The following is a 24484-nucleotide window of genomic DNA, read 5'->3' as shown; positions in this document are numbered from 1 at the left end:
GGCTCCATCCCCAGAGGTGAGTCACTACCGATCTTGTGGTCCCTGGCACTTCTCTTCCATTAGAAGCTGCTGAGCACCTGCATTAGTGAAGGGTTTCCTCACCTGAGAGTTCCCTATCCCCATGAAATCACAGGTCCTGACTCAGAAGGACCAAGGAGGCCATAGCAGAAGTGGCATTACCTTCTTTCTGCAGAAGAGGACTTGTCTGACCAGGGGTGGGAGTCAGGATTGAAACCCAGTTCTTCTGAAAACAGAGCCTTGCTCCCTCCTTGACAACACTTTGTCTTTCTAAATGACAAGTGTTTACAGAAGCTGAAATTGAATTGGTCTCTTTGCAGATGGCCCTGCCAGTCCAAGACAGGCTTCCTCGAGCTCTGAGGCCAAAGACCACATGCTTTGTAGTGGCATCAGGATGGAGGCCAGCAGTGAGGCCTTGGGAAGAGCTACTTCTAGGCCTCCTTTTACCAGTGAACAACGCCTGGAGATCTGTTAAAACATTCACGTATTCCATTCTATCGCCAAGTTATTCTAATTACATTACCCAGTTTGCAGCAGGTGGTAGCAGATGGCACTGTCTCATTTGGATCAAAATGGAACTAAATCTTTTAGGGAAACTTCCAAGTTTTTTCCCAGAAGAATTTGGCCCGATGGGAGGAGCTCTTTGGTAGGAAGGTCAGCATGACTGGAGCTCACCTTGACTAACAGAAATTGGAGCATGGAAAGAGATGCTTGTAAGAAGAACCAGCCAGACTGGGAGGGTTCAGATCCAGCTTCTGACCCCCACTGGCCACATGACCTAAGAGAGGCAAGAGAAATGTGCCACCCTTCCCTGGTTGGAAGGGTTTCCTCCTCTGAGAGGTCTCTTAGCTCCTTCCCCATCCCAGAGAAGACATTTTCTGTCCACATCCCACTGGAGAGAGGACGACTCTGAAGTCTGAGGACACAGACTCTTAAGGCCTCAGTTTCCTTTTCTATAAAATGAGGGGCTGGAGGAGATGGCCTTCAAGGTCCCTTTTGGGTCAAGGTCTAGGATCCCATGAAAGAGAAGAATTATAAATATCTGAGCCTGTAAACTGACCCTCCAGGAGAGTGAGCTCCTATTTTTTAGGAGAACAAATTAGAATGCATTTTGCTGTGAAATCCTAATTTTTCTCCTTATGTCTTTTTATATTTTTTTGCATTGTTACTGGTTCAAGAAACCATTGCTGTTCTGCCCCTAACAGGGGCTCTCAGGTGGCCACTGAATGTGGAACGTTAACCTTCCCAAAGTCTAGAATTCCTGCTAGGGAGAGTTCATTAGGTCATAGGATCCTAGAGGCAGAGTAGGGAGGGATCTTTCAGGTCACCTGCTTCAACCCCCTCATTTTGCAGAAGAGGAAACTGAGGCCCAGAGAAGGCCAAGGCCATTGAGGTACAAAGCCCTAGAGGAAGGATTTGAACCCAGGTCTTCTGACCCCAAATCCTTCGCCTTTCCCACAGTCTCCCACAAGGGCTTCCTTATCTTTATGTAAAAATTAAAGAGTAGATTGGTGAACTTCATGTTTCTCAAGTATTTGCTTTTTAATTTTTTGTTCCATCATGGTCACTTACAGTTCCCTTCCTTTATCTCTCCTGTCTCTCTTGAAATACAGGGGACTCATTAGGAACCAAGGGGAAACCAATACCAGGACTGCTGAAGTGTTTCTCTTTCACTTAGCAGTTGCAACAAAGTGGAAGTTCTCCAAAGAAGTTCTGGAACTCTACTGGCCCTCATTCAACTATATCTTGATTCCTCTGTGGGGAAAAGATGAAGCCAGTGGAGGGATGGGGGCCTTCACCCTCCCTCATTCTTTTCCTTAGCCCTTAGGCAGTCATAGAATTTTGGCATTGGAGGGAACTTGAGATGCCACATGTAGCATGTCCCTGAAACATGTGGCCTCTGCCATGTTTGTGTCAAGTGACTTTGACATCAAGACTTGAAGCTAAAGGGACCCCATTGCTTCCCAAGGGACCCCATTTCACTCTCTCTAGCTCCAATTGTCAGGAAGCATTTCTTTATATCAATCCTGGATTTTCCTCTTTAAAAACTGCCCTTGATACTCCTTGTTCTGCCTTGAGGCCAAATGGAACAGGTCTAATCTCCCTTCCGTGGGACATGCCTTCACATCCTTGAGGGGAGCTAGTACGTCCCCAGGTATTAAGTTGTAGATCACAGATTTTAGAACTAGAAGGTCCCTGAGAGGTCTGGTATAATCTACGTACTACCTGTGTGAGCTTGGGCAACTCTGGGCCTCAGTTTCCTCATTTGTAAAATGTGAAGAATAATAGCACCTATCTCCCTGGGTTGCTCTGAAGATCAAATGAGATGATCATTGTAAAGTGCTTAACCCAGCATTGGCACGCAGTAGGTGCTTTCAAAAAGAAAGAAAATGAGGAGCTTTGTAGGTTGAGAGTTGGTGGCTTGGTCCTCTGGCTAGAAGCCCAGAGAGGTTAAATACTTGCCTAAGGCCACACAGCGGGTGACTAACCATGGATTTGGATTTGATGGCAGGGACAGTTCTCTGAATCAGCGATGGAAGAACTGGTCCTAGAGAAGGAAGCAGGCTTGGGAATGGGACCAACTATTGTTTAAAAGCGAAATAAGGGGAAGCCACTTTCAGTCTGGCCTGGCCTCAGCTAAAGCCACCTTGGAGAGATCCTAACTTGCTCACTATTTTCCCATCTTAAAATGGAAAGTCCTTGAAAGTAGCTGTGGTTTATTTCTTTGGCAGGGAGGTGAGTCTTTGTATACCCAGGGTTTAGGACAGTGCTTTACTCATAATAGAAGTTTGATAAATATTGAATTGAACTGTCTGCACTAAAGGAAGGGGTGTGGTTGCGTGCATAATGGGGAGGGGGAATTGCTTCATCTTTTGTCTTTGTCTCTTCAGCAGTTGGCATGGTACCTAGCATACAATTGGTTGGTTGGTTGGTTGTGGCTCAGGCTAAGTTCTTTGATGGTTGGGACTCTACTAGGTTTGCCTTTATGTCCCCAGCAACTGACCCCAAGTAGGCACTTAATAAAATAATGCCTTTGGGTTGATTGGTCAGTGGTAGGTGATATTGGAACACAAGATCTATTGGAGAGAGGAATCAGCAGGTGATTGGTCACCTTTGGTTACATCAAGCTTAAGTTCTCTCAGTTCATTCCTCAAGAAATGACTAAAGTGCATGCCCTGGAAGCTTCCAGTAAGTGTTTATCAGCGCAAAGATCACCAAGAGTTGAAAGGAATTAACATTTCATAGTTGGCAGGGAACTTAGATAATTTAGTGTCCATCCCCCAGAGTCCTGGACTTGGAGATGGAAGGGACTGCGGAATCTAGCCTCCCCATTGTGCAGATAGAGAACTCAAGGTCCAGATAGGTTTTCCCCCATTGTGCAGACAGAGAACCCAAGATCCAGACAGGTTTGTCCAAGGTCAACAATAGTAGAGGCAAGATTAGAACTCTCGCCAAGCCTGGGGTCTTTCCACTGCTGAGCTTATATGTGAGAGAGCAGGAGAAGGCCCAGTCATGATGCAGAAAGAGGGCAGCAAGTAGGACAGTTTAGGTGAATGTGTCAATAAGGAAGAAGGGGCAGAAATTGGAGAAAACAGGGAGTGGCTGTAGGTGTTTGACCTGACAGTATGTTTAGCTTACCATTGAAATAGCAAATACCCTTGGAGTTCACAGAGATGAGAAATCAGCCATGGGGTCACAGAAATGTGTCTGATGATTGATGGAACTGGGGAGTGTCAGCTCTTTGAGAGCAGGGATTGTTGTATCCTTTGAATCCCCAATACCTCGCACTTCGAGAATGCTTGCTCGTTTGGCTCATTTGAGTGGATAGTACAAAGATTTGGGAAAAAATAAACTGGTACTAAATCTCCTACCCATGCCCATCGGTTACAAGGGATTTCCCAAATCGGCTCTGGGTTTGAAGGAGGGAGACCTGGCGTCTTACGAATCTAGGAATGAAAACAGTGATGGTGTTGTAACCCCACTGACCCAGCAATGGAAATTCCACTGAGGCACTAGATTTGGAGTCCAAGGACTTGGGTTTGAATCTTGATTGTATGTCATCTGCTATGTGACCTAGGTCAGTTAGCATTTATTAAGTGACTACCATGTGCCAGGCACTGGGCTAAATGCAAGGAACACAAATACAGACAGAAAGAAAAACAGTCTGTGCTCTGGAGGAACTTCCATTCTAACAAGAGAACACAAAGTCAAGTCTCTCAGCCTCACTGCATCTCAGTTTCCTCATCTATAAAATGAAGAGGTTGAAGTGAATCTGGAGCCCCTTCGGACTCTTACCCTATGACTCCGCCAAGTGATCCAGGTGTTGACAAGGGAGGAGCTAGATTCTGCATGACCCCGATTCCACTTCCTTCCTCTTCTGCTCATCTTCCCCTTGAGTCTGTGGGGTCAGGGACCTGTGATGGCTCCTTTGTGTTGACAGCATGAGCCACAAGGGAATAACAACTGGTGTCTAGTGTCCAAGGGAAACTGGGCAAAGTGAACACAGAAAATCCAGAATCGAAAAGAGTAGAAAGTGCATTCCCAATGTTTTTGTTACAAATATCTAATTCATCCTGGGCCATCTCCAGTCGTCCTGAGGAACATCAGGCCACTGGACCCAGATGGCTCTGGAGGAGAAAGTGAGGCTGGTGACCTTGCACAGCCCTCCCTCACTCAAATCAAAGTCAACTACAAGTCATGTCATCATCTTGATGTCATGGTCCTCTTCGAGAATGAAGGACAAACACAACAACAATCCCTAAAAAAAAAAAAAGATGAAAGAGCCATGTGGAAAAATGAAAGGGGGCATGAAATATCCTTTGTCTTTGGAGGAACAGGTAGGGTGTGTGTGTGTGTGTGTGTGTGTGTGTGTGTGTGTGTGTGTGTGTGTGTGTGTGTGTACATGTGTCTGTGTGTATGTATGTCTGTGTATCTGTGTGTGTGTGTGTGTGTGTGTGTGTGTGTGTATGTGTTTAAAGCAATTCCAGCTAGTCTTTTCAATACCTCAGAAGTTTGGCTCATAGTTTTCATCTGAAAATAGATGTTAGAGAAAGGGGGATATTTGGGGGAAGCTGAATGTTCTATTAACTTGAAGATTATTTACTTTTGAATGGATTAGTATATTAGCCATCTTCTTGAAAAGGAGGCCGCAACCCTAAGCACTTACGATTTCTTTTCAATAGCTTGTAACCAAGCACTCTGTGTTCCCTAGCTGACAAGACAGCTCATTCTCTTTAGTAAAAATATTGGCCATGTCAGCTTGTTAACAACTAGAAGTTTTCTTCATAGTCCCCAGGCTTTCCCAATCTTGAGAGGTATTCAGTGCAGAGCTGCTGGGATTTTTTTTTAATCACGAAGATCATTTTAAAGTTCTAAGAATCAATTGGTCAACAAGCATTTATTGAGCTCCTGTTATAGGCTCCAGAGAACCACTGTGACAAAGTTCCTGCCCTCAAAGAGCTTACCTCCCATTCGCTGGGTGAGACGCATAAAAATGTAGAACTATATGCAAAATAAATGAAAAGCTGGACATAGCTGGGGAGAGGGAAGGGTCAGGGGAGGGGCATCTAAAAGTAGAGAGAAGGGAAGGAGGAGAGCATTCTGGGCTTGGTACAACAGTGCAGAGGTAAGAGACTGCAAGCATTTATGAAGCACTTACTGTGTGCTGAGAATGCAAATAGAAGCAGAAAGAAAGGCAGTCCCTGTCCTCAAGAAACTTATATTGTAATGGGGGGATGAAAGATGGCAGATGTAGGCAGGTGAGGCTGACTTGGAGAGTCCGGGCTGTGGATAGAATCCGGTGGGGTGGGCTGTGGGTGCCGGGTCCTGGGAGGAGCTGGCCAATCCTAGGAAGAGGGGCCTTCTCCGGTGTGAATTCCCCAGGCTGGAGAGAGCTTCGGGGAGGAGGAGGAGACAAAGTCAGGATGGCAGCTCAGACAGGAATGAAGGGGAAACGATGGAGCACCCTAGGTGAAGACAGTTAGAAGGCCATTTTGGATGGGTTAGTGAGCGGATGGATGAGTGAAAAAGCAATTTGTTCGATGCTTATTATTAAAAGGTGAGGGTATAAATAGAAAAGCTAGACAGTTCTTGTTTTCAAGAAGTTCTCTTTCTAATTAGGAAAAACAACATCTTCACTGTAGGCAAATTGTTAACTTGGCAGATGGAAATGCCCTGAGAGTTCAGTGATGGGCTGATAGCAAGGGGTTCTGGAGAGGTGCAGGCCAGACTCACCCTCATTAGGGAGAGATGGAGGGCCTGAGAGTCTGAGTGGAGCCTGAGGGCCCTGCTGGGGGCAGCCAGGATGGGCCTGGAAGGAAGGGATGTGAAATGAGTCAGCTCGGCCAGGTTGTCATGGAATCTAGTTAATCCTAGAGGTGGTGGGGAGGTGTGAGAAAAGACCAAGAATGCTATTTGACAATATTTGGTTTTTGACCTGGTGGATTTTTTACCTTTCAGTGAAAGTGGTTCTGGCCTCCCCAGCTCAGCCCACTGGTTTGTTTTTTCCCTTAAAGGCAAAGAGAATCTTTTCATTCTGTGGAATACGTTTTTGTTTTCCTTGAAAATAATGATCACTGTTCCTTTCTTACTCATATGCCACTGGACCTGAGGTCTCCTTGGTCTGGCTGTTCCCTTTCACGCTGCAGACTGTGGCCCACCCGTGCCTGCAGCTCATCCTTTGTGACTTGCTCCCAGCCTCCCAGGAGGTCACCACCTGGAGTCCCGTGGGAGCCCTTCTTTACTTTTCAGTGACATCCCAGGGAAACACTGTGGCTGTCCCCTCTGTCATCCCTCACCCTTGCCTCAGCCCATAACACAGAAAATTCTTTTCTTTAAAGATCTGGTTCATCTCAAGGCAAACGAGGTCTGGGCTGTTTCTTCATGGTGGGGGCTCCCAAGGCCCTGCAATTCACAGACTCGTTCATCTAGGCATGGAGGAGGCTCTCACCGAGGTCTGAGGATTTGTGCCTTTGTGAGTCCCCAGCTCAAACTTCCTTCCACTTCGAGGGTAGTAGCCCTGAAGTTGCCTCCCTCTTCAGGTCACGGTCTGTCTGTGCACATCTGTGCTGTTCTGTGTTTGACCTCACTGGATCTTCCTCTGATCCAGCCAGATCCATTTTCTCCTACTCATCCAGCTTCTCCAGTAAGGTGGTCAGTGGAAAAGCAGGCCAAAATAAATGAATGAGTAAGTAAATAGAATCTCTTCCCTCTTCTCCCTAACCCAGAGATTCCCTCCCAAGGGCTTGTCTAGAATTCAAATTCTCCAAACTGGATGTCGTCCACAGGTCCATTGGACCACTTATCAGTTTGCCGATTGTAGATTCCCTTCTTGACCCAACAGGATAAAGGGGTTCACAAGGTGTAGACAGTCTTGTTTACACATGTTTTAAACTTAATCTGCCAATGAATTGATTGTTATATGGGGGAACCCCTCTCCCTTACATACAAATTAAGGAACTGAGGCCCAGAGACATGAAGGAATTGGCCTCGGGCTGCAAAGGGGACCATGACAAAGCTAAGGTTCAAGCCCAGCTTGGCCTCCAGAGCCAACTTGCTCTTTCAGGATGACCTCTGGCCAGCAAAGGCAGATCCTGGCTTCCAGAGATCATCTTCTCTCCTTTGTACTGATGCGATTAGAAGCCTAGTAGGTGGGCAGGCCCCCTAGTGGAAGCAGGACAAGCACACCCTCCCTCCCTCCTCCTGCACTGCCTTTCTTGGGCAGACCTGTGACTCTCTTAGTTCTGTGTAGAAACTTTCCTGAATGGGAGATAAACCATGCATATCAGAAGTCTCTGAACACACACTGAACTGATGAAATCATCCTGTAGCTACTTTTTCTGGGGTGTTCACTTCACACACATTATGCACCCCACTTCACCAACAACCCTGTAAAATGGGTCCTTATGGCTGTAGTTGATGAGGAAATGAGACTCACTCAGGTATGAGCCGGAACACTTCTGTCAGGGGCTGGATTTGAACCCAGGTCTTCCTGATTTCAAGGCCAGCCCTTTAGCCATGACATCTGCCTTCCTAATCCCCATTCCTTGTGATCATAATGGGACAGGTTTGAATTCTCCAGATGACAAATTCTCCAATGAGGAGTTTTACAGCTTTCATAATCTTGATAGAAATGTTTCTCCCTATCAAATGGGGAGTTTTTGTCTGTTTAGTTGACAGCTGTCCCATCCTACATTGAGTGATAGGATAGAAAGGGTTAGTGAGCAGCTGCAGCCTCTGGAGCCCTGCAGTGGGACAGTTCCCATGGTACACTGTGTCCATTGTGGGATGAGCCATGGGGAATTGGATGTAATCCTAAGTGGATGTCCTGGAAAGCCCAAACTGGACAACCCGGAGCTCATGCCTGAGGACAAGGCAGCCCCAAGGGGCACATCGAGAGGGCTGCTGAGACAAGGCCAAGAGCTGGCCTGAACTAAGCAGGGGCCACAAAAGCAGACCAGAGCCTCATAGGTGTCCACGTCTAGCTCGCCTTTGCCAGGGCCTGCTGGGTGTGATTCAGGAACCAGCTAGGACCCGTTTTAGCAGCCCAGGATTTACACAAAACTGAAGAGGGATGGCTCCCAACCCCCACGCCCCCAGAACAGGGAGGACTCCCAAGCACAAGAACAATGGGGTGCAGCTTCTCTTCACCAATTGGCAATGGCCGGAGGCTCCTCTTGCCACCTCCAAAAAGCCCTAGGGGAGGAAGATTTCCAGTCTAGGGCACGGCTGGCCAGATGTGTTTCTTAATGACCACACCCACCCGGAAGTGGGCTGTGCCGAGTCAACCCTTCAGCCTCTAGGTAGGGTCTGACCCTGGTAATCTGATCTTTGCCTCAGATCCTCCCCCTCCCCCTTTCTTAGCATGCTGGGAAGTCTTGGCCTAGGAAAGACTTCTGGCACTAATCAAGTGAACTGCACACTCCTGAGGGCTTTCCGACCAGTCTGGACAGTGGCCCCTTCAGCCCGGCCTCTGCAGGACTCTGGATTTCCCCACATGGAAGTGCTCCCAAGGAAGACTGATCTCGTCCTTTCTGTTTTTTTCTTGTGTGACCTGAAACAAGTCGCTGGGCCTCAGTTTCCCCATCTGTTAAATGAGGGGTTGGACTCAGCTGCTAAGATGCTTTCTATGATCTTTATGTTCCCTGGAGTGGGAGCTTCTTGCCCAGTACCTGTCTAAGAGCGGCAGTAGTGGGGGTGCTGGGGAGAGCTTGCCTGAGGTAATATTCACTGATGGAAAGGGACCCCAGTGACTCAGACTTGTGTCTGAGAGTGACCGCACTCTGCACCCCCTCTCTGGGGCTGAGGGAGAGCAGCAGTAGGGGCTCAGTGGGGGTGGGGCATGGAGGCTTCCCTTCTAGCCCCGTGGCCCTTTTTGCACTCGGGGAGGTAGGGAAGGATGTTTAGGCCAGTCACTCACTTCCCTGTTTTTGTCCACAATAAATTAAAAGAAATTTTCTGAGGAAGCTACTCTGACGATAGTAGTGGCAGAGGCTGCAGTCTCCAGGTCTGACTTGTTTGTTATGAGACAAGAGATGATGGGACAGGCAGTGTCCCCCACCTGACTTGGATCCAACTGCTCCCACTTGACCTTCCATCCCCCTTCCTCACCCTAGTTCTCTTACATTTGCAGGTTTCCTTCCAGACTTGGCTCAGACACTTGTACCAGAGGCCTCTCTCCTGCTCCCCCCAACCACCCCCTTCCCCCCAGCTGCTCTTTCTACTTATCTTGAATAAGCATCTAGGTGGCAAATGGATAGAGGGTTTCTCTTGGATATTTACTGGCCTGGTGACCCTGGGCAAGTCACTTAACCTTTATTTGCCTCCTTTCTTCTTTTATAAAATGGGAATAATATTATCCCTGCCTCCCAGGGTTGTTTGGGGAACTAATGAAATGCTATTTGTAAAGCAATTTGCAGCCTCTCAAGCTATGTAAACGTTAACTATTTATCATTTACGTACCCATTCCTGCCCCTTTAGAACAGAAGCTTCTTGAGGACCCGGGATGTTTTTGCTATTTTTTCTGTATTCCCCAAGGCTTGGTGATTGAGGCCTTTTACCTGTGGAACAAAAATAGACTTGGCTTTTCAGATGTCTTTTTTATCTAAATTCAAAAGGTCCAAAGTCCATTCCATCCCTAATTCTCAGATCGTACACTCTCTGAAACCTGACCCCAGCCCCTCAACATCCCTTTCCTTGAACAGAGAACAGTACTTTTCTCAAGAAGTATCTTCATGGGATGGAGGTTGGCTTGACCAAGTCGCATTTCCCTATGAACCAAGCTGTACACTGATGGACTTATTGAATTCAGGAGTGGGTGGCCAGCAACCGTGTACCTGATTCTTCCCCCCTCTTCTTCTTCCCTTCCTCCTTCCCTCTCTTTCTCCCTCTCCATCTTTCTCTCTGTTTCTGTGTGTGTGTGTGTGTGTGTGTGTGTGTGTATACATAAAAACAATGCAGTTGAATAAGAGAGGAAGGAGGCGACCAGCACTTAACTTGCCTGCTGTCCTCTCCTTCTTTTACATGTGCCTGGCTTGCCAGGCCAGGTCCAACTTGCAGGACAGTTTTTTAGGGTCAATAAATCATGATACTCACTGAGTGAAGTCTGCTACACTTGTTGGTATGCCTGTCACTAACAAGGCTTCTGACTCAGCCCTAGACCTGCTTCAGGCTTTCTCAGTAGCACCTTAAGCAGCCTGAAGTTAAACAAGTCAGATAAAAAGGCCCCTCCATGTGAAGAATGTCTTAGGCTATTGGGTTCTTCTGTGCCCATTCTGGATGGCACTTCCCATATAGCAGAAGAGGTGCTCACATGGCACCTTTGGAAGGACTGCTCTCTGCATTAATAGTTTTCCTGTCACCAAACATCATCTCCCCTCCACCTTTTTTTCCCACTGTTTAATTTGTAGGCTTATTAAGGATGCCCCATAGCCACTGACTTCGGGTGTTACTTGCTAGAGACCCTGTGGTACAGTTAAAAGAGCAATGAATTTGGAGCCACAGGATGTGAATAAGAATTCTGACTCTCCAGACTGTGACCCACGTGGTTTAGGGCATCATCCTCATCCTCATCATCACTGCTAGCTTTGATATAGTGCTTTAAGATTTGCGAAGCTTTTTACATATGTTAATTCACTGGATCCTCACCCTTACCTTGGGAGGTAGGTGCTATTATTATGCCCATTTGGGGCAAACCCGGCTAGTAAGTTGTCCAGGGCAGAATTTGTTTTCATTTTCAGTTCCAAATTCTTTCCCTCCCTCTACTCTCTATCTCACCCCTTGCAACCACCTAGCAGCCTTGAGTAATTTAACTTCTCTGAGCCTCAGTTTCCTCCTCTAATGAAGTGAAAGAGAATCATCTAGATAACCCACAGGGTCTTTTTTGAGCAGGAAATCTAGGATGCCCCTCCTACCTTGGGTCTGCTTTGTCACTTCAGGGCAACTAGAAACTGACAGAAGTCATTCTAATGAGGGATAAAGAGGCCTGGGAGGTGTGTGTGTGTGTGTGTGTGTGTGTGTGTGTGTGTGTGTGTGTGTGTGTGTGTGTGTGTGTGTGTGTGTGTGTGTGTGTGGTGTAATAATTTAGTGCAGGGGAAAGAGCTCTGGACTTGGAAGCAAACGATTGGAATGTTGCCTTTGTCACATGTGTGATGGCCCTGTCTGTAAAACCCCAGGGATCCTCCTGGTACAAAGGGAAGAATGTTGACTAGACTCAAAGAGTTTGGGTTCAAAGCTCACCTTGGGGCCTGCCTACCTGTGGGAACCTCCTTGGGGCTCACTCTGTAAAGTGAGGGGGGGTGTCGGACTAAATGGCTTCGGGGGTCCCTTCGGACACTGAACCTACAAGGCTGGAGAGAGAGAGATGTAGATGTAGGCTCACAGATGATGGCTGGCATTGATTTTTTTCTCCAGCTAAGTTATTATTAGTATTGCCGCCTGATTCAGCAAGGGTAACAAATGTCTGCATGATCTCCCTGGTTTTTCCTACCCCCCATATACACATACACACACATTCGCATGCAGGCGCGCGCGCGCACACGCACACACACACACTCCTCTGCGAGCTGCCAGATTCTGTCATCGCCCTGTGTCAGAAGCCCTGTCGCACCAGCCTGATTGGCGGGCTTTGTTTATTCTGTACCCAGATTCCTTGTCCCGGCAGGCAGGCCATAGCAGAGGGCCGCTGATTGGCCGGTGCTCCTCGCGGACCCTCCCTCCCTCTTTCTCCCTCGCATGGCACACACCACAGCCAGGGCTGCGCGGAATCCTAAAGCAGCCCGATTTACATCCATTCATGAATCCGTGACGTCAGCCCCGGCTGGGGCTCCTTTGCAGCGGGCTGGCCGTAGGACCGTGGGGGTGGAGGTCCCCGTTTTTGGCCTTCCACCCTGCTCTTCTAATGGCCTTCCATCTTCTTTCCAACCCGAAAATGGAGCAGCGCGTGTAGGAATCCTTGCTCGCCGTGAGTATTTCCTTGGGCTTATCGGCATCTGCCTTTATTTGGTGGGGCCAGATGGATGGATGGATGGTGTGTCCGCGACCTGCCAGGCTCGGGAGGCTGAGCGCAGGGAGAGGGGCTGGGGGAGAGAAGCCGCGCTCTCGCTCTCGGAGGCTGCCGACCTCGGAGGCTGCTGACAGCTGGTTTTCCTTTGCTCTTCTGCATACTCGGTGTGGACATTTTTCATTTACGATCCTGCACGTTATCCCTTGGTGCTGCCCCTGCTGTCCTGAAACGGGGATGAACTTTTCGAGCCCGTTCGGATCTGTGGAGGGCATCGGGGGCAAAGCCCCGGGCACCTCCAGCAGGGCCGGCTGCAGGGAGACGCCAGCCTTGAACCTGCGAGCCAATTGTCTTCCTTTCTTTCTCTTTCTCCTTCTTCCGCAAGCCTTCCTATCGTGAGCCGCTTGCTTTTTGGAAAGGATAAGGTACTGGTTCAATGAAATCGGCTTTCTTTCTCGGCGGCCAAAGAGGAATCCACTGTGATTTCTTTGCCTTGCTCCGGCTGTAGATTTTACTTAAATTTTTATGGAAAAAACGGGAAAGCTTAAAGTTCAATCAGAAAGCTTATGCCAAGGGTGGGGGTGGGGGGGTAACCCTCTGAGTCATAACCAGTGCCCAATGACCCCGGGAAAAGCTAGCAAGGAAAGTGTGGATTCCAGTCCTGAATTGTTGCAAGTAGAAACGTTCCCGAAAGATACGTTTATCCTTCCATAGGAGCTGCAACCCCCAAAGCAGTTTGGGCAACATGGATGTTCTCTGATTTGTTCATTTATTGGCGACTTTCTGTGTGTTTCAGTTCAGAAGCTTTTCTTAGAGGATCTCAGGTGCCCAGAGCTATTTTAGCGCTCAGGAAGATCCAAGATGAAAACTGGGGTGGCAGAAGAAAGGGAAGTGGGGGCACCCTCGGTGCAGGAGACTTATTTAAAGCCCAGGCATCGGATATGGCAGCATACTTAACGCATGTGCTGGGCTCTTTCCCAAGAGAGTCTTCCTTATTTTCCAAATCGATCGCGTTTACAAAGGAGAGCAAGGGAAAGGATGTTCTCCAAAAAAGATAGGCTGGTCATTTAGTGGGAATGAGGGATGGCTGATGGACAGCCCACGGGGCTTCACTGAGAGCCTCACAATGGCAGAGGAAGCAAGGGAAGCCTGCAGCACTTAGGGTGGCCCTCCTGTGGCAGACCTATGGGAGGGCACTGACTTGAGTCACCCGGAATGGTCAGGTATGGGTGGGCTGCAATCTGGTGTTGGAGAGATGAGATCACACCCTCAGATGAAGTAATGAGAGTCAACCTTTACCTTAGATAATCAATTATTTAGTTTTTAAATGACCTCAGTCGGATGTTTCCGTCTTCCTAATATGTTTCCATGATTTGGAGCTTCTTTTTAAAGTTTTCGATTATGGCTACAAAGCTAGCCTTTCAGATATTTGCCAACATCTTCCAGCTGTGTATTCAGAGCCAGTTTTGGTCAGCATCTGGAGGTATTTGAAATCAATTCAGCAAGACTTTTTTCCCCCCAAAGCACCTACTATGTGCCAGGTACACATAGCTAGATGCTGGGTATACAAAGACAAAACCAAAGCTGTCTCCCATAGGCAGCTTACATTCTGATGGAGGGAGCAGAACTCACCCCAGACATAGATAAGTAAACCGAAAGCCTGTACAAAATAATGCAAAGTGATTTCAAAAGATAGAGAACATTAACCATTAACTACTAGAGGAGGGAGAGGAGAGGAAAGGAGAGGAGAGGAGAGGAGAAAAGGAAAGGAGGGGAGGGAAGGGGAAAGGAGGGGAGAGGAGAGGAGAGGAGAGGAGAAAAGGAGAGGAGGGGAGGGGAAAAGAGGGGAGAGGAGAGGAGAGGAGAAAAGGAGAGGAGGGGAAAGGAGGGGAGAGGAGAGGAGGAGAGGAGACGAGGGAAGGACAGGAGAGGAGAAAAGGAGAGGAAAGGAGAGGAGGGGAAAGAAGGGGAGAGGAGAGGAGGCGGAGAGAGACAGGGACAGGGAGAGGAAAGACTGGGAGAGAAAGAGAGACAGAGAACAAGGAGGAAAAGACAAAGGAGGGGGGAGAGAGAAGAGAGAGGCAAAAGGGGATAGACAGAGACAGAGAGAGATGGAGACATAGAGTGAGTGCATGGTATGTTTATGTGCTAAAGACGCTGTGCTAAATTCCAGGAAAACAACCAGAAGAAAACATATATATATAGTCCTCAACATCAAGGAAAAGGTCATTCCCACAATTTTTGTAGCGTAGCTGCCAAGAGATGGTCATTCACTTTCTTTAATGCTGTTTCCACCGATAAAACCATACCCATTTCTAAGGTGGAACCATTTGATGATATAAAGAACTTTGCTGGCAAGAACTTTTGATTCTGGATGTTCAGCAGCTGTAGCTTCTGAGGAAGAAGGGGCTAGAGCCCCTCCCAAGGCATTAGATCAGAGGCATCCCTCTCAAGGTTCTGGGGATGTTGTCTGTGGGGGCCACACTGAACACAAGATTAGTGTTTTCGAGGTGAGGGCACCACCATGCCCAGGGTTTCTTTGGGCTAAGATCTCTGTCAGTGGCTATCAGTCATTAGTTGATATTGGTGGCAATGAAGAAAGTGAGTCCTTCTTCCCCCTTCATTGCTCCCCTCTCTTATAGATGTTGAGACCCAGCTAGGAGCAGGGCAGTTGGCCTCAAGGACACTGGTATCCCAATGCTCATGTGTTCAGGGTCCTGGGTCTCCATCAGTATCTGTGGGGAGGTGGTGGTCAAGTGACTGGTCAAGTGGCTGTGGGTGATTTGACTCACCTGGCACCTGCTACCTTCCATCTCTCCCTCAGGGAGTCTGAATGAAGCCCTACATTCTGGATCTCCATCCTTAATCCAGAAGTTTCTCTGGCTCTCCAGCATTTACGCTTTCCATAGTTTTTCAGGCTTTTATCACCATGTAGCTAGTCTCAGCTATTTCTTTGGTGTTTAAAATCCTTTTAAGCCTGAGGAAATGTTCTTAGTCAGCTACTAGGTGTGGAATATGGTGAAAGGGGCTGGAGGAGGTACAGACACTCAAGACAGAGCTCTCACCCTGACAAAGCTTAGTCTGGCAGCAAGACAAACAGCATCCATAATCCTTTGCGTTGACTGGACCAAACAACAAAAGCCATAAGGAACTTCTTAAAATATGTACCTTTGGCAGCATCAGTGTCGCAGAATAAATGGAGCCCAAGACCTGGAGTCAGGACATCTGGGTTCAGATCATTTGGAAGCTATTTGATCCCGGAAAAGTCATGTAACTTCTGAGGCTCAGTTTCCTGACCTGAAACATTTTCCCTTTTGAGGTTGGGCAGTATTTTGGGAAGGCCACGTGGAAATGGGAGTTGTCATTAAGGCTACATATATTCTTGAGAGCGAGCATAATGGTGCCATAGGCCATGTTTTTCAGTTGGAAGCCCTGGCTTTGATTCCTGTCCTCACTTAGTGCCTGTGTAATTGTGGTCAAGTCACTTAATTGCTCTGGGCCTCAGTTTCCTCACCTGTGAAATTAGGAGTTTATATTTGGTGGTCTCTAAGTTCCAACTGTAAATCTATGATTATAATATCTTTTTAAAAACTATCAGCATCTGTACATTCTCCCAGGAGACAGTTTTTTTCCTCATGGATGAAGTAAATATATCAATGCATAGAGTACTGGACCTCAAATCTGTCCTCAGCCACTTATTGGTTATGTGATCCGAGGCAAGTCACTTTATCCAGTCTGCCTCTGTTTCCTCATCTGTATATAAAATGAGTTGGAGAAGGAACTGGCCAACCCCTCCAGCATCTTTGCCAGGAAAATCCCAAATCGGGTCATGAGGAATAAAATAACACAAATTAAAAGCACAAAAACCATCCATTGAAGACACAGCTTTGCCTTACTCTCCCCACCCCAGTGTTTCTATTTCCAGGACTTGTTTTGTTTTGGTAGAATGTAATCTTTAGGTCAAGCAGCTTTCATATCCCCAATGTCAAAACTATAGGTTCCTAATAATTTTTAAAATTTGGTTGAATTCAAGATATATTTATTTCCACATCTGTAATGCTTATAGAAAAGCAAAGCATCAGACTGTAACTTTCAGCTGTTTAATATCAAACAATAAAATCCAGTGTAGCAGCAGCTCTCAATAGATGGCATTCTGTTTAAAAAACAAACAAACAAAACAAACAAAAAACTGAAGCTATTCCAGAAGTTGGAATTAACTGATTTTGTAAACAAACATAGTCAAGCCAAAGATGAATCCTAGGAAACTGTCAGGGGCATGAATCCCTAAAGCCAGAAGCCAGTAAACATTAAATACCTACTATGCGTGAGGCTCAATGCTAGGTGCTGGGGCTTGTTGTGTTCATCCATCGTTGCCAAAGAAGACCACGCCATCAGAGAAATGATGACATGACTTGCACTTGACTGTTTTGAGTGAGGGAGGGCTGTGCAGGTCACCAGCCTCACTTCTCCTCCAGAGCCAACTGAATCCAGTGACCAGATATTCATCAGGATGACTGGAGATGACCCAGGATGCACTGGGAGACCTTGGGCCCTTTAGGCCAAGGTCTTTGCAGGTACTCAGGTGAGGCAACACCCATTCATTGAATAGGCCTGTTTAAGAAGTAGTCAGGCACGGCCCCTTTAATGAGGTCAAGAAAAAGAAAGACTTCAGGTTGGATGGAAACCACAACAGTTACTATTGATAATCATTCTAAAGCTATGAGGGTCTAGAAGAGCCCTTAGGCAGGGGCCCATTGGAGTCCCAGTTTCAGAGTGCAGTGGGTTTAAGGTTTCAGGACAGGACAGGACAGGACAGACTTCCTTCCATCCTCAGGTCCTCAGATGTGTGAACTCAAGGTCCTTCTTCATGGTGAGGCTCTGACAGCCTTCTTGGTGTGTCATGGATCCTAGGCAGCCTGGTTTGGTGAATCCTACAGAGCTCTTCTCACAGCAATGTTTTGTTTTTAAACTTCATAACTGAAGGAAATGCTAAACTTTACTTGGAGGGTAGAGAAAATAAAAGTGTAATTTTTTTTCCCATCCAAGTTCACCAAAAAGGTGAAATCAGTCCCTACCCTCAAGGAGCTTCTCATGGGCCACTCAATGACTAAAACAAATCTGGCAAGTCAGCCTAGTTGGGGGATAGAGTGCTGGACAGACTCAGAATCATCAAGAGCTGAGCTCCACTTCTACCTCAGATACCTACAATCCTGGGCAAGGCAGTTAACTTCTTGGATCCTTAGTTTCTTTATATGTAAAATGGGCATAATGATGCTTACAGTACTTGCCTCTCATGTTTGCTTTGAGGCTTGATGTGGAGCTCTTTGAAACCATCAGGTACTGTATAAATCGGACTAAGTCGGACTAAGCTGGCCAGTTTGGTTCCTCCAGTCTGAGGTCCTCGAGCACAATTACAGCCATGTAATCATTAGGGCAGCCACATGTCTGGGACTGCATTTCTAGGACACTTAAAGGTTAGCATAATCCTAGCAACAGCCCTATGAGTTTGGTAGTGCCAGGATTATGGGCCCTATTATGTGCAGATGACAAAGGTGAGAGTCAGAGAGTGTGAGATTTTCCTGAGGTCACACAGCTGATACATGTCAGGAGCCAGATTTCAAAATCAGGTTCCCCGATCCCAAGTCCAAGACTCTTTCTGAGAAACAGACAATGCTGCTTTTCACTTTGTGTGGACTGGAGAGGATTTCCTGAGCAAACACTGGCATTTGAAAAGTTGGAACCTCTTCCTTCCTTCCCTTCTCTCTTTCTTCCTTTCTTTCTTCCTTCCTTTCTTTCTCTTCCTTCCTTCCTTTCTTTCTCTCTTTCTTTCTTCCTTCCTTTCTTCCTTCCTTCCTTCCTTCCTTCCTTCCTTCCTTCCTTCCTTCCTTCCTTCCTTCCTTTCTTCTTTCCTTTCTTCCTTTCTCCCTTTCTTTCTTTCTATCTTTCTGTCTTTCCTTCTTTCTCTCTTTCTTCCATTTCAGTTCAACAAGCATTCATTAAGCCCCTTACTGTGTGCACGGCACCAATCCAGCTGAGAACAGAAGATACAAAGATATAAAGTGACTTTTTCTCTCTACCCTCAAAGATCTTACAGTTATATGGAGAGAAGACATGCACACAAATATATGAGGTGATTGTGATCAAAGTAAAGAAAAAAATCAGATAAAATGTTATAAAGGAATTGGAAGATAAGGTCCCTCTTCCAAGGCTGGGCATGGTTGGGGGGGGTGGGGGAGAAGAGGAGAAAGGGACAGATCAGGGAAATCTTTGGGGAAGAAATGACTTGGAAGCTGAGCTTGGAGGGAGGGGACCACATCCTCTCCCTGATGAGTCAGATATTTCATGGCTCCAGGATAACTCTTACAGGTTTGGGGTGGTTTCCCAGTGTCAGAACTTATTGATATCAGTCAGCCAGACTTGATTCACTTTTAGCAAGTGGTATGAACTTAGCTGGTAGAGATTAGAGGAGGGCACAGGCCATGCTTTCCCAAATCCACGGTCCACTCTTCCTCCTTCAGCCCCTCTGGTGTCAGGGGGAACTTAGACCGTAGTTTAGACAGCTAATGTGGCCAAGGGGTAACCCACTGCTCCTGGAAGCACTCTAGCTGGAGCCCTTGAGATGTCCCCCTTAGGTGTGGGGCAACTTTTCTGCCGGACTCAGTTTTCCTCACCTCATCTAGTGAAGAGACTGAAGTCCAAACTATTTCTGTCCCTAAGAGGTCCCAAGGCCATCCTTCAACAAAGGAGATGTAGAAGGAGAACAGGCTCTTCTTCCCCTCCCCCCAAGGGCAGGTCTGTCCTCTCCCCTTCCAGATTCTGGAACCTCACAGGCTCTATGATTCTATAAAGTTTCACCCAGAGATATGACAAAATCCCTCAGACAATCAGAATAGACCCTTCTGTTCACAGTTGAAGAGGTACCCAAACTTTGTTCACACCTAGGTGGTTAGGAAGCTAAGTCAAAGTTCTCACCTTGGTCCCTTGGACCTTAAATCTCTGATTCTTTCATTGCCTTTTAAAGGAAGAAACTAGCCCAGCCTACATGGAGTTGATGTTGCTTCTACCAAAAGACCAGGAGTAGAGAGATCAGCCTTGAGAAGGAGGTCACCTTCACCTTTGTGACTAAGGGCAAAGAAAAGAGGACTAATATTAGAAGTATGGAGAGGGAGAGATGAGACAGCTCAGGGCAGATAAGACTAGGTCTTCTCAGTGAAGTAAGAGTGAGGTCCTCTGCTGAGAGAGAAGGTGATAGAAATGGAATCATATAGGCTTGAGGAGAGAAACAAAGGTCTGGAATAGTCAACAAGCATGTACTGAGTACCTCCTATGTGCCTGGCACTTGGAATTCAGAGCAAGATGAAACTCCTCTCTCTGTCCTCAAGGAGCTCATGTTCTAAGGGGAAAGGAGAGCAACATGCAAGTAACTATGTACATACATGATATCTTCTGTGTAAATGAAGGGTGATCTCTTGCACTAGCAGTGGGAGGGATGGGAAGATGGGTTTTGAGCTAAGCCCTGAATGAAGCTGGGAAGTAGGGGTGACGAGAAAGCAGCCAGGCATGGGGGCCAGCCAGTTCGTGGAGGGAGTAAAACAGAAGACTGGAAAGGGAGGAAAGGAACAGGCTGGGAAGGGCTTTAAATGCCAAGCATAGAACTTTCTAGTTGATCCTGGAGGTTGTTCAGAGAGAACCACTGGAGTTAATGCAGGGCTGGAGGGAGGCAGATTAGTGACATGGTCAAAATGTTTAGGAAAATTATGTTGGAAGTTTAGTAGAAAATCTACTGGAGTGGGGAGAGGCAGGGATCCCAGTTAGCAGGCAATCATAATAACTCAGGAGAGCACTCATCGGGCCCTGTACAAGTAGAGAGAAGGGGATGTCTACATAGAAGAGATTGTATCTAGGTAGAAGAGACAAGATTGTAGTAGGTGGTCTATATGGTGTAAGTACGAGTGAGGACTCAAAGGTGACAGTGAGCCTGGGTGACTTGGAAGGACAGATGTTCCCTCAGTAGTAAGAGGAAAGTGGGGAAAGGGAAGGTTTTTGGAGGCATAAATGAATTCTGTTTTGAATTTGTTAAGTTTGAGCTGCCTTTGGGACATCTAACTGGAGATGGCCAGAGAGCAATTGTGATAGAGGAGCAGAGCTGAGGAAACAGATCAGGTGGCCTTAGGATATACAGGGAATCCCAAAGGCTTATTAAAAGTAAAGGGTACCGCCCTATAAGAAATTATGGAAGAGAACCTGTATAAACTGATGCAAAATGAAGGGAGCTGAACCAGGAGAACAGTTTCTACAATAATAGTAATTTTGTAAAAACAAGCAACTTTGACAGACTTAGGAGTTTCCATCCACACCATGACCCACAATTCTGAAAGGGCATCTAATGAAGCATGCTAGAGAACTGATGGACTCAGAGGACACACTGAGACATATTTTCTTCTCTTTGTCAATTTGCTTTTCATTTATTTCTCTTTGGATGTGGTTAATGTGGAAATTTGTTTTGCATGATTCTACATATTTGTAGAAGATTGTTTTTCTTGCCTACTCAACAGGTGGGGAGGGGAAGAATTTGGAAATGAAAATAAAAGGGAACTTAAAAGTAAATAAAATATATTTTTTTAAAAAGCTTATTAAGTTTAATACTTCACAAAGACTTTGGGAACACCCTGTACAGATCTGGGAGTCATCTGCGTAGAAATGGTAATCTAACCCATGGGAGCTGAGGATATCACCAAGCAAAATGGTGTACAAGGAGAAGAGGAAAGGGTGGGAGGGACTATATAAAGATTCAGTAAAGGAGACCTAGTTGTGGTCAGACAAAATAGGAGGAAAACCTAGAGAGGAGAGACTGTCCTGGATGGAAAAGTGATTGACAATGTCAAAGGTCACAGAGAGGTTAAGAAGGATGAAGACTGAGTGAAGGCCATTAGACTTGGCCATTAAGGAACAGAGCCCAGTGGGGAGCAGGATTGGCAGGGCTCCAGAGGGCTCATTTGAGTCCGCAGTAGACCTGGGGAGCTGACCTGTCTCTACATCCTTTAAATAATCACATGATCTAAGGTGTCCTTAAAGATAAGCTTAGTAGGAAAATCAGTCCATCAATCAGTACATATTTAAGGTTTGTGCTAAACATTAGGCAAAAGACAATACCTGCCCTCAAGGAGCTGACCCTCCAATGGGGGAGGCTACTAGCAAACAAACATATACAAACAACACTATACACGATAAATAGGAGATGTTTAACTGAGGGAAGGTACACACATTCAAGAAGGCTGGGAAAGACTTCTTGTAGAAGGTGAGATTTTAGGTGGGACTTAAAGGAAAACAGGTTGCTCAGTTGTTCAAGCAGAGGACAAATTGAGAGCTTCCAAGAGAATGTCCAGAGCAGAGAGATAGAGTGTCTTGTCTTGGAACAGCTCAGAAGCCAGTGTTACTGGATGAAGTGCATGTTGGGGAATAAGAGACTGGAAAGATAGAAGGGGGCTACATTATGATGGTCTTTGAATGCCAAACACAGAATTTTGTATTTGCTCCTGGGGGCAATAGGGAGCCAATGGAGTTTATTGAGTCTTAGAGTGACACAATCAGACCTGTGCTTTAGGAAAAGCACTTTAGTGAATGGAGGATGGATTGAAGTAGGGAGAGACATGAGGCTGGCAGACCCCCTAGCACCTATTGCAATAGTCCAGGGGTGAGGTGCAATCTCATCAGGGTGGGAACAGTGGCAATAGATGGTGCAGAGGTGAAATCAACAGGCCTTGGCGCCATATTGAATATGCGAGGATGAGAGAGAATCGAGAATCCAGGATGACTCCTAGGTTGGGAGCTGGAGGAAGAAGGAGTTTAATATATTATCTCATTTGTTCTGAGTGAACAAAAAGCATTTATTAAGAGTTTGTGATGTACCTACACTGTGCTAAATGCTAGGGATGAAAATACAAAATTAAAGTACTTCCTTTCAGGAGCTTCATATTCTGGGATTGACTACGTGCCCTGGCAAATCATTGAATTTCCCTGACATGCAGTAATCCTCTGTTTAATGGAAACCATGCTGCCTCCCAAGTTTTCTGGATAGTCTATCTGATATCAAATGTGTGCAGAAGAGCTTTGAAGGCCATTGGAATGAGCCAAACTTTCTTGGATTCAAAGCTACTCCTTTCAGTCAGGAGTGGGCAGGGATTTTTGAGTGGAAGCAAATAAGCCACTTTTGTCTTCCGACCATTGCCCTAGTATAAGACAGATTTTAAAAATTTGCTATTGACCTATCTATGCCTCAGTTTTCTCATCTGTAAAATGTTCTGGAGAAGGCAATAGCAAAGTACTCCAATTTCTTTGCCAAGAAAACCCCAAGTAGGGTCACAAAGACTTGGACATGACTGAAACAACAATTGCTCTATCAATTAAGAATATTGGGTGCCTACTGTGTGCAAGGCACTAATCCCACAATCCTACATGCTCAGAAGTGAGTGAGATTTCCAAGATCCATGAGGTCCAATCGGTATCCACTCCTAGACATTGTAGGGTGAACAATGTTACATTTTACTGTTTCCTTTCTAATTCAGTTGTTGAATGTTGGTGAAAAGAGCACTGACCTCAGAATCATGAGGACCTTGGTCAAATCCCACCTCAACGCTTTCTAGCTGGGTGACCCTGGGCAAGCCATTTCACTTCTCTTTGCCCCAGTTTCCTTGATCATAAAATAAGTTCATACTTGTAGGACCCATCTTACATGTGAGGATCTCCCTGGCAGTATAGATTGGCACCCACTCTGCAATTTATAGACTTCAAGAGCTGCCTGACAGGGAGCAGGGTACTAAGTGATTAGTAGCTATCATATGTAAATGATGCACTCAGAGGTGTGCAAACCACTTGACAAACATCTCACTTGATCCTCATAGCAGTTCTGGGAAGCAGGTGCTGTTATTATCCCCATTTTACAGTTGAGGAAACGGAAGCAGACAGTGATTAAGTGACTTGTCCAAGTATCTTGGGGCTAATCATCTTGAGGCTGGATTTGAACTCAGGTCACTGGGTCTCAAGCCCAATGCCCTAGCCATTGTGCCACCTAGCTGCCTCTAATTAGGTCATTTGCCGAGGGTCACACCAGCTGGACGTGTCAGAAGCAAGTATTCTCGACTCTCAGGACAACTCTCAGTGCCCTTTGCCACACTGCTTCTCCTTACAATGTTATTAAATGAATGCCATCTATTATTATTATCATTCTTCCAGGGAACCGGAGATGGCTTTATTTAATTAGTAGCACTTTAGATCTGTCAAAGACGAGCTCTAGCCTGTGACGTCCATCCATCAGAGTGGCTAGAGTATGTATTCAGTCCTCCCAATGTTAGTGCACTGGCTAGTTCTTCGAATACCTGCACTGAAAACTTCTTAATGGACTTATCCCTCTCATTCCCTAAGGACCCTGGGGCCTGAAGTCCACATCCAGCCCCCAGAATGATCCCAATGCTCACCCCCTCAGCCTCTAAGAGAATAATAATTCCTCCATCAGCAGGCTACTAGTGGCTCCCAGTGAGATGGAGCCACTCAATGAAGTTACACCAATGTTGATTGACACTTAATGTGTGCAGAGTGCTTGCCCAAATATTGGGAGAGATGCAAAGTTTAGGTAAGGTATTTATTATATTGACCATATAAGATGCATATACTCATATTTGAAGTCTCATCGAGGCAAGATTCCAGAGATAATCCATCCACACCTCTCGGGTGAATACGTATATCAAGTGCCCCCTGCACCCCTTCCACTGGCACCATGTCGACAAATCATCTCTTCACCAATTATGAGAGTCTTGGTCAAACTACTTCTGGCATGTCTGGAAAGTAGCACTACTCTGGTCCTGTTGAGAGCCTGGACCTGGGTCTTATGAACAGAGAGAAGGAAGGGAGGAAATCTGAGTAATGTGGTAGAGACAGAAATGCCAAGATGGCAGCTAGTTGGATAAATAG

The 24484-nt window shown here is 46.4% G+C and overlaps 1 protein-coding gene across 7 annotated transcripts in view; it reads left to right on the top strand.

Moving 5' to 3' along the window:
* The window catches only part of MAP3K13 (mitogen-activated protein kinase kinase kinase 13), a 182883-nt gene that overhangs the window by 83917 nt on the left and 74482 nt on the right, over window positions 1-24484 (top strand). Inside the window, exon 1 of one of the 7 annotated variants that reach the window (XR_011973974.1) lies at window positions 9375-12478. The exons of the other annotated variants lie outside the window; for them this stretch is intronic. The gene's annotated coding sequence lies outside the window, so the exon portion shown is untranslated. Of the gene's footprint in view, window positions 1-9374; window positions 12479-24484 lie in introns of those variants that run through there. 7 annotated transcript variants of the gene reach the window in all.

This window comes from Notamacropus eugenii, chromosome 2, assembly GCF_028372415.1.
Source record: "Notamacropus eugenii isolate mMacEug1 chromosome 2, mMacEug1.pri_v2, whole genome shotgun sequence".
NCBI lineage: Eukaryota > Metazoa > Chordata > Mammalia > Diprotodontia > Macropodidae > Notamacropus > Notamacropus eugenii.
Note: the sequence above shows the minus strand (reverse complement) of the source record. Positions and strands in the feature narration are given on the sequence as shown.